This window comes from Homalodisca vitripennis, chromosome X, assembly GCF_021130785.1.
Source record: "Homalodisca vitripennis isolate AUS2020 chromosome X, UT_GWSS_2.1, whole genome shotgun sequence".
Classification (NCBI taxonomy): domain Eukaryota; kingdom Metazoa; phylum Arthropoda; class Insecta; order Hemiptera; family Cicadellidae; genus Homalodisca; species Homalodisca vitripennis.
Genome location: NC_060215.1, coordinates 61,690,381 through 61,699,523, shown reverse-complemented (window position 1 = coordinate 61,699,523; position 9,143 = coordinate 61,690,381). Strand labels below are relative to the sequence as shown.

Genomic DNA, 9,143 nt, shown 5'->3' with positions numbered 1-9,143 from the left:
TTGGACAATGTGATAACGAAGCTTCGCTTAAAGTATTACCCCAATGGTCATCGTTTTCAAGTAAACCTCGGTCACGGCAAGCTGCTTGATACGTCTCTTTGACAATACCGTTTACAGTTTTAAGGTATGCGAATGAGGTCGGACCGCGTACGTGGTGCAATAGAATCCTAAGATAAAAACACTCTGATTGTGATAGAAGGATCCCGTAGACTCTACCTAAAGCGGCATCTTTTTTTGTCCCCGGATGTCCAACTACATCTTCACCACGCCTACTTCTAGTGAATTTATTATTTGCCCATATATAGTATTGCGGGACTTCATGATACAGAAGAATTAATCTTCATTACAGAGAGAAAAAAATGCCAGTAATGTGGTATTGCGTGGATTTTGGACAACTTGATGAGCTGTCCCTGGTGTAATATACACCCTTTGACCGTTCTCTAGATGAACGGCCAAATACACTACAGTAGGATACCGTTCGTAAATAGGAAATTCCAATAAGCGCCAGACAGCTTCAGATGTGCTTATGTACCTGCCATTTAAATAGTTTTCAACCTCGTCGTGTGGGTTTCTAAGGCTAAAAGTTGCCTGATCTGAACCTTTATTTATATACTTACAAATATTTAATGGCTTGGATAGAGTGGCAATATTCCATGTTTATATGAGCGTTAAAAGTCTTACATAGTAGCTGGGAGTATGGAACAATCCACCTATTATCTACCGTCACCATGTTGCCCCTGATTTGTAGCGTAGTGCTCCGACCGCCATTTCCTGTATTGCGCCTACGATAAACTGGATACCCACCCTCTCCGGTCTGGGTATCGTTCATGAAACGGCGAGGGTATGTTTTTACAGACGCCGTTCTTTATGCATGGTGCAGCTAAATTATGTTCTCCGCAGGGTCCATGTACCATATTTTTTAGTTATAATGTCATGTAGTATCGGATCAATTTTTGATCGGGTAGCTCCGCAACTATGATACTGTCGATCTCATCTGGTTGTATTTTAGTTTCTAGCCAGAACAACAAATGACAATGAGGTAAACCGCGCTTTTTCCACTCCACACTTGCCACATAACATTTTACTTTACCGAATATCTGTTCTTTGACAAATAATTTGATGAATTTCTTCATCTTTAAATGGAATACACGTGAAATTATGTCATGACGGTCGAAAGACCGTTGTCCTGGTAGCAGCTCCGCTTTAATTTCAGGCCATTCGGGGTTACATGTATAAGTGACAAATAAGTCAGGTCTACCATAATTTCGGACGTACGTCATCGCGTCCTGCGTTTTCTCGTGCATGAAACGCGGAGAACCCGTAAATGACGATGGCAATATGACGTGTTGATCGATATTTGATGGATCAACATTTGCCTCATGATTTAAGGCATCTCTGAGATGAATGTAGTCATCAGCCTTCAGGCTTTGTTGATTCTGAGAAATACAATTTAATCTTTCCGATATCATTTTCACCATCATGTCAACACAATATTGACTAAATAAGTCTCTGTAATAATGTAACGGATTCAAAGAGTTAGTTCTAAACATTAATCTAAATGCATAAAATTGCATACACGAAACAGTTTTATTACGCGCAGAACCCTGCTGAGTGATAGTCAAATAATAACAGTCTTCTCCTGTCACACACATTATAGGACACCGTAGTGGATCATAGGAAGGTTGTAGCTCAGAAACTCTTTTGAGCTGTCCGTCTCTACCGTGTAAGACTATATCTCTGGGACCTTTGTCTTCATCGACTAAGAGAACGGCTACCTCGTTTACAGTAGGAGCATTATATCTGCCTCTGTGTGCTGTCTGTGGAGTGCGATCTGAATGAATAATTAACTTTAAATTATCTGAGGAGTTAAGTTCTAAGTTTTGTTTAAAACATTGTATATACACGTTATGACTATTCAAAGCGGTCTGTAATTCGTGAATTAAATCCATTTTTAGAGTTGTTGCGATGCTAGATCGCAACGATAACTAGTCTGCATCCGAAATAAAATATATTTACAAGAACTGTGGGTTTTGGCCTGATGGTGGTAAAAGGCTACCAATGAGATGATACATATACCTGTCCTTCAATTTTACCATTTCCTTCCCTGATTTCTTTTGCGCCAAACGAAGTAATTTGAAAAAGACTATTGTATTTATGTATGTTTGTTAAAAAATGACTATATAATGGATGGTTATTAGTTAAAAAATGTTTTATTGGTTGTGGCGGCTCCTGAAGGTTAGGAAGACAAACTTTACCTGAAACACAGCATGGTTCGTCTGCCCATTTCTTGGCAGAGCAGATCTTATTCATGACTCCGATTTTGACGGTTTGTGCATAATCAAACTGCGGATCATATCTGAAAGCCAGTCTGTTGCTGTTAGCTAAAATTCGATTGCGAACTCTATTTGTGGACAGCTGCTGTCTCTATGCCTGAGTTCTAACTCGTTGCAAACGCTCGGCACTCGACTCTCTTTCGCGCAACTGAGAAGTCCTTATATTTTGTTCATGACGACGTAGGGAACGTTCCAGCCTCAACTCTTGAGTGCGTAGCTCAGAGGTTTTCAAGGTTCATGTCACTACTGACAGTTAATACAGGTAACGAGGTGTCTATGTAGATACCAGTAAGATAATGTCGGCAAAACTGTTGTCATTCAATATTTAATCTGTGTTCAAAACTAAACTTTTTGAATAGTGGTTCACAAAATTACATCAAGATAATGACTAAGGGCTCCATAATGTGACTAATGTTGAATTTTGTACACCACCTTGTCAAGAATAAAAGTTTAGATGGTAATGTATCTCTGTATTAGCTTCATTGTGATTGGTGGTAGTGATTTTACCGCAAACCTTATACACTACAGCTATTTCTTTAGTTTTAGTGTTTAATGCTTTAGGGGTGTACCTTGGGAGTGGAGATCGAGGTGCAATCGACATCATGAATTGTACAATTATTAAATGATATAAGTACTGTAACTTCTTCAGGGAGAACAATATCTATTTAGTACATCATGAAATTTACAATATTAAATCGATTTACGTAACGTATATGTATTAAAACAAAGAAGAACAAAACCCTGATCTTTGCCTTACTTTACTAGTTAAGAAGTACTATAAAATAACTATTTTTGGACCTAATATTTCAAATTTTCCCGGGTGTGGATCCCGAACGTCCCTACTAATTAGGAGAATTTTCCATACCCCCAACTGCACGGTATTCTGGACACCACCAGAGAAGAGAAGATTTCTGAGTGCGCCACTGGTAACCTATCAATTTTAAATTTGCATGACTTGCTATTATTACTATGTTCTATGCAATTTTGTTTCCACAAAGTAAATAAATATGGACACAACAATAACGGTGTTGATAAATAATCTTGTTAATTTAAATAGTCTTTAATTGTTTGTCGTCACTTAGAACCTATTTCACTGGTTTTTATCATCTGTAAGCCAACACCAACTATATATTTTGATTATTATATATTTCATAGTATCAAAATGAATGTTATTTCTTGTCGAAAATATACTATTGGGAGATCGATTATTTTGAAATTAAATGCTCTTGGGAGAGGACAGGTCCGTTCGCCCCTGGAATGAAGATCCTTACAATATCAAGTTTTTAGGCAATCAACGTTGAAATCTCCTACATGAGTTTATGGCATTGAGTAGGCCATGATTCAAAAATGGATGTGTGTCTAGAGAGCACGATAAAAACACTTTATCTTGCCTGGGAGGTCTACAAACACCCAGCACGTACTGTTGTTCCTTTCTTATTAACTTTGATTGCAATTGCAGACTTCAAATACCAAGGGGAAGCATTCACTTCATTGGAAAGACTGCTATGCTTATAAACAGCAACTCCTCCCTTTGATGTGTTTATCCTGCTAAATACAGAAACAATTGTGTAGTTCAGAAATCTTGTGTTTAAAATATTTTCGTAACTTTGCCCATGCTCTGTGATTACTAGAATGTCAGGGTGGAGAGAAAAAAGAAGATGATTTAACTTTTTTCCTTTTATGTTCTAACCCTCCTCTAAAAAAACCTTGCTATACCTACATGTGAGAAACAATTTCAGAGGGAGGAATGTGGTTTTTAGTTCCTGGTATACTATTTCTTGTTAGCAGTGTGGGTAATGAAAGGGAAACGTGCGGTTTGAAATTGTTATTTTCTGAAGTATTATTTGAAGTACAATGATGAAGTAATCATTATTCTCATTAAAAAATTCTTCTGTTGTCTGTCCAGCTTTCAGTAGTTTTGTAGAAATTGGAGATTTTAAAAATTTAATTTAATGGACAGTCAGAAAGGCACAGGTACGTTTTGTGTTTGTGTTGTACGCTCTCTTTAACTTCGTAGCTCGCTTCAGAGAACTATTTGCTTAAAAATAACTATTGATATAACGTAAAACTTCACTTTAATGTCAGTAATTTTTTTATTTTGCCTTTGAAATAAAAAAGTACAGATAATTTTATTGTAATTATACTATACATAATCTTATCTTACTTTTAAATATAAAATAATGACTGGGACACACCGTGAAGTACAAAACAGTTTTTGTTGCATTAAAATAAAGAAATAACTTTTATACACTTGTAAGCTCTTTTTAAAATGCAAAAGAATTATTTATAAATTACAAAATAAAAAATAACATAATATGATTTGTACAGTTATAAAAGTACAAATATTTTGTTTTGTCAAGTACCATAATAAAGTACAAAAAATTAATAGAAAAGCAAGAACGAGGTATCATAACTTTCTAAATAAAAAGTGAAAGGAACCTAACAAGTCAAAATTTAAACTCGAGGAATTCTTTTAAAGCGTTGAACTCTTTAGGAATTTCCTAAGTGATCTCTTCAAACCAGAAAATGAGGTTTCTGCTGTCATTTGTTCCGGTAACTTATTCAACAGCCGAATACCAAAGTAAAACGGACTCTTCTCAAACTTGGCCGTTCTGTGGTGGGGAAAGCATAGTTTAGTTTTATTTCTTGTATTAAAATCATGAAAGTCTTAATACCATCAAGATTTTTATAAGTAAGAAAGAGAACTTCATACATATACTTTATATATATAACAAACGCACTGTAAATATATTGAAATAAAACAAATTCCTTGCAAGAGTCGGATTTACGGAGGTTAAAAGATATTCTTAGAACGGACTTCTGGGATCTTAACAGCCTGTCTAAAGAAGTATTACCACAAACCGCTATACCATAGCGTAGTAGACTTTCACAGTATCCTTGGTAAAAGTCTATGAGAACATCTATGCTACAAGAGGACTTCAAAATTCGAATTGAAAAAGGTTGCAGAGCTCTATCGTTTTAACAGTTCATCTGTATGAGGTCCATTTGCCTGAAACCAATCGGAAAGCTGAGATATCACTGAGTCCATAGTACTCTTTACAGCAACAGCTCTTTAATGGTGAGGAGCAGGATTATGTCATCTGCAAACATTGTGATTTTGGGGTTCTGAATTGTAAGGTCTAAATCATTAATATAAAGTAAGAACAGTAACAGGGACAAGGCACAAGCCTGAGGCACGCCGATACTCCTTACTCCAAGATCATGAATACTATCATCATGAATATTATCATGAGTACTGTCCAAAGATACACTCTGTTGTCTTCCAGACAGGAATGACCTGATCTTGCTCAGAGTTACACCTTTGACGCCATAACAATACAACTTATTTAGCAGAATTTCATGACACACACAGTTAAATGCCCTGGACAAATAGCAGAAAACACCAATAGTTCTCTGCAATCCATCCAGGGCCTGTAGAACATCATTTGTGAATCGATACAGGGCTGATAGTGTACTCATTCCTTTTTGGAAGCCATGTTGATTTATTGAAATTAAGTTATTGGTCACTAGATGAGATGTCAACCGGTATAAGACCTTCCATACACCTTTTAGACGTCAACCTTTTCATACACTTTCGAATAAACTGAAACCAAAGCTATGGAACGATAATTATTAATATCCACTTGCGAACCTTTCTTATATAGTGGTTTAATTATAGCATACTTTCGTTTATCCAGGAAAATCGCCTATTCCATGGACTGATAAATTAACAGAGTCAGAGGAGCAGCAAATTCCAAGCCAGGATCTCAGGATTTTGTGGGTTAAACCATTCCAACCAATAGACAATTTATTGTTCAATGATAAAATTACTTCTGATAACTTGTCCTGCCCTCAGGCAAAAACACAGACAAAACTACAGTAGGTCGAAAGTGGTGAATTTTTCTCTATACCTCATCGGCTTTGGGAGCTAGAGCCAAAGGTTCAGTTAAAAAGAACCTATTGAAATGCTCCATCACGAAAGCTTTGCCTGTTACATGTTTTCCCGCAACCTTTAGGGAGGTTATATATTTTTTCTCTGAATTTCTGCTGGTTTCTCTACGCACAATACTCCACGTAGTTTTGATTTTTTGTTAGATTTTTGTATATCTTTATTGTTGCAAGTATTTTTAGCTAGTTTTATTAACTTCTGTAGAATTTTGTTATGTGTATTATAATATGCTTTAAATTCGTATTTTTTAAATTTTTCACTAGTAAACTCAGCTTCCTTTTTCTGTTTAAAGACACTTTCAGCCCATTAGTGACCCATGGTTTTTTTTTGTACTACTTTTTATTTCAAGATAAATTTTGGAAAAGATTCCTCAAACAATTACTGTATCCAAAAAGTGTTTAAAGTTTGTATTGACATCTGAGTCAGGAAACATGATTTTATACAAAATTATTTTGGAAAGGCATTGTCTGAATTGAATTGTGTTATTCTTACTAAACACCTGACTAGAACAGCCATTGCCTTGTCTTGCACTTCTGAGTTTACAGAAAGTCGAGTTATCTTCACTTGGAGTTAAAGGCATGGCAAATGCATGATTTGCTGGTTATCTTTGAGAACTCAGGAAATAACCAATGGGATGAAGAACACACACAAATCAGAGCTTCAGCTGGTCAAGAGAGGAGTACCCCAAGGGTCAGTGCTTGGTCCGGTCTTTTATGCTTTATTCACAAATGACTTACCTAGCATGATAATAAAAACACTAAGTCTGAATGCATTATGTAAGCAGACGACACCACTCTACTTCTACACAATGACAGTGCAAAGTAACTCAACAAAGATTCGATCACCTAACTAACTAGGACAAAAAATACTGCAGCCAAAATGATTTGGCTCTCAACCATACAAAAACTATCCCCAATGTCATCTAGGGTGAATGAAACACTCAATTTTTATTGCACATTTATATAACAAAATATTTTAAATTACGTTATAATAAAATTAGTTAAAAATTTAATTCAAAGTACTTAATACCTGTTTGAAAGTTAAATATTATAATCGTACCACTTGGAAGTTATATTATTTGGTGCAATAAGAAATAAGAAATAGGAAACTAGGTATAAGCATTGGAACTAAGATAGGAGCACTGGCATTTGCGGATGACGTGGTGTTAGTTTCCAATGACAGAGATGAACTGATGGAGATGACAGGAATATTAATAGACAAAACCCGGTCAATAGGACTAGAAATTAACGACGCTAAGACAAAGTTGATTTATTTTAGGCGAGGAAATAATGATAGAGAAGATTTGGAAATACTGAACTATAAATTCGAACAGGTTGAAAGATTCAAATACCTCGGAGCAATAGTTAATTCAAAGAGTAATGAACTAATAGAAATCCAAAATAGAATAAATTTGGCAAATAGAAGCATGTACGCATTAAATAATATTTTAAAATCAAAATTACTGTCTTACAAAACAAAATTAAGAATATATAAGACTGTTATAAGACCAGTTCTTCTTTATATGACCTACACTTAATACATACAGTACTTTAAGACATAAAAGCCCTACACTTAAAATAAAGCAACAATATTTTTCGTACAAAATTAAGAATATACAACATTAACATAACTAAAAAAATGGGTAACATATATATTACTTCAGTCTGATTTAGAACTCAGGCTTCTCAATCTTCTTGACTGCTTGATGCCTGCAATAATAACAAATTAGATTACATTGGTTGAACTGCCTGTGTAATTGGTGTTATTTTATTGTGTTGTATCTAATTTTCAAATGGATGGCCTATATAAAAAATAAATACGGGGAATGTAATTTTAAAATATTTCTTGATATTTTTAATTTGACACAGAAACTAAACCCTTATGGGTAAAAATGTATGGGTTGTTTTCATCCAAAAATATAATATCAAACATAAAATATTAAAATTAACTTATAAATAACATTGTAGCTCTCAGCTTTAAAAAATGAAAGTAATAATTAGGATCTTTGTGCAAGAGCAAAAGTGCTGATTCTTTTGTTTAGTACAAATTTTATATTCTGTTCATACAGGAGACTCGAAATTACAAGGTGACGAGACTCACTCAGACTAATTCTGAACATCATACATTATTGTTACAATAAACAGAATATTTTATAAAATTGTACATAATTGTTATTACAATAATATTAACAATAATTAATGGAATGATATAAATAAATGAAAAAAAAAAAAAATTCCATTTTGTTATAATGAGGTACAAGAAAACTCATTTGGATATTAACATAAACTAATATTTACTACAATAAAATTCACACAGTTTATACACCACAAGGAATTACAATAAATTAGTATTGTTGACAAAAATATGTTTAAAATTTCAATTTAACCAGTTCAAATATGAATTATAGCATTATAAGTAAATGTGAATGACTTATTTCCGGAGATGCAACTTGTAAATTGTAAACTGGCCAATGTTCCTAGATAATTTATTTGTCTAAACGTATTGTGCTGCCAGCAAAACTGATTGAGATTCTTGATCCATGTTTAAGTTTATGGTTTTCCAAAGACTCCTGCTGAGTGTGATGTCACTGATAGTATAACAAAATGTAGGACATAACATTGTCATGTAGTTTCACTTTAGTTTCAGTTAAACCATTTCAAATTCATGAGCTGGTCCACAACTATTTTACACTCCTATGTACATGGCAGGTTGAAAAGTCTTTGTAAATTTAGAGAAATTGTATAACTGGTAGGTAATTTTCAGTTAGTAGTTCTTGGAGGAATTGGAATCAACTATCAGCCATGTCGAGTTTGGTTAGCATCAAGAAAGCTAAGTGATTAAAAAACAAATTATATTAACCT

The 9,143-nt window shown here is 34.4% G+C and overlaps 1 protein-coding gene across 7 annotated transcripts in view; it reads right to left on the bottom strand.

The window, feature by feature from the left end:
- Positions 1-7,531: 7,531 nt before the first annotated feature.
- Positions 7,532-9,143, bottom strand: part of LOC124369058 (condensin complex subunit 2-like) — a 122,751-nt gene continuing 121,139 nt past the window's right edge. For all 7 annotated transcript variants that reach the window (XM_046826767.1, XM_046826765.1, XM_046826761.1 and 4 more), the window contains one exon: positions 7,532-7,991. The gene's annotated coding sequence lies outside the window, so the exon portion shown is untranslated. The remainder of the gene's footprint in view (positions 7,992-9,143) is intronic.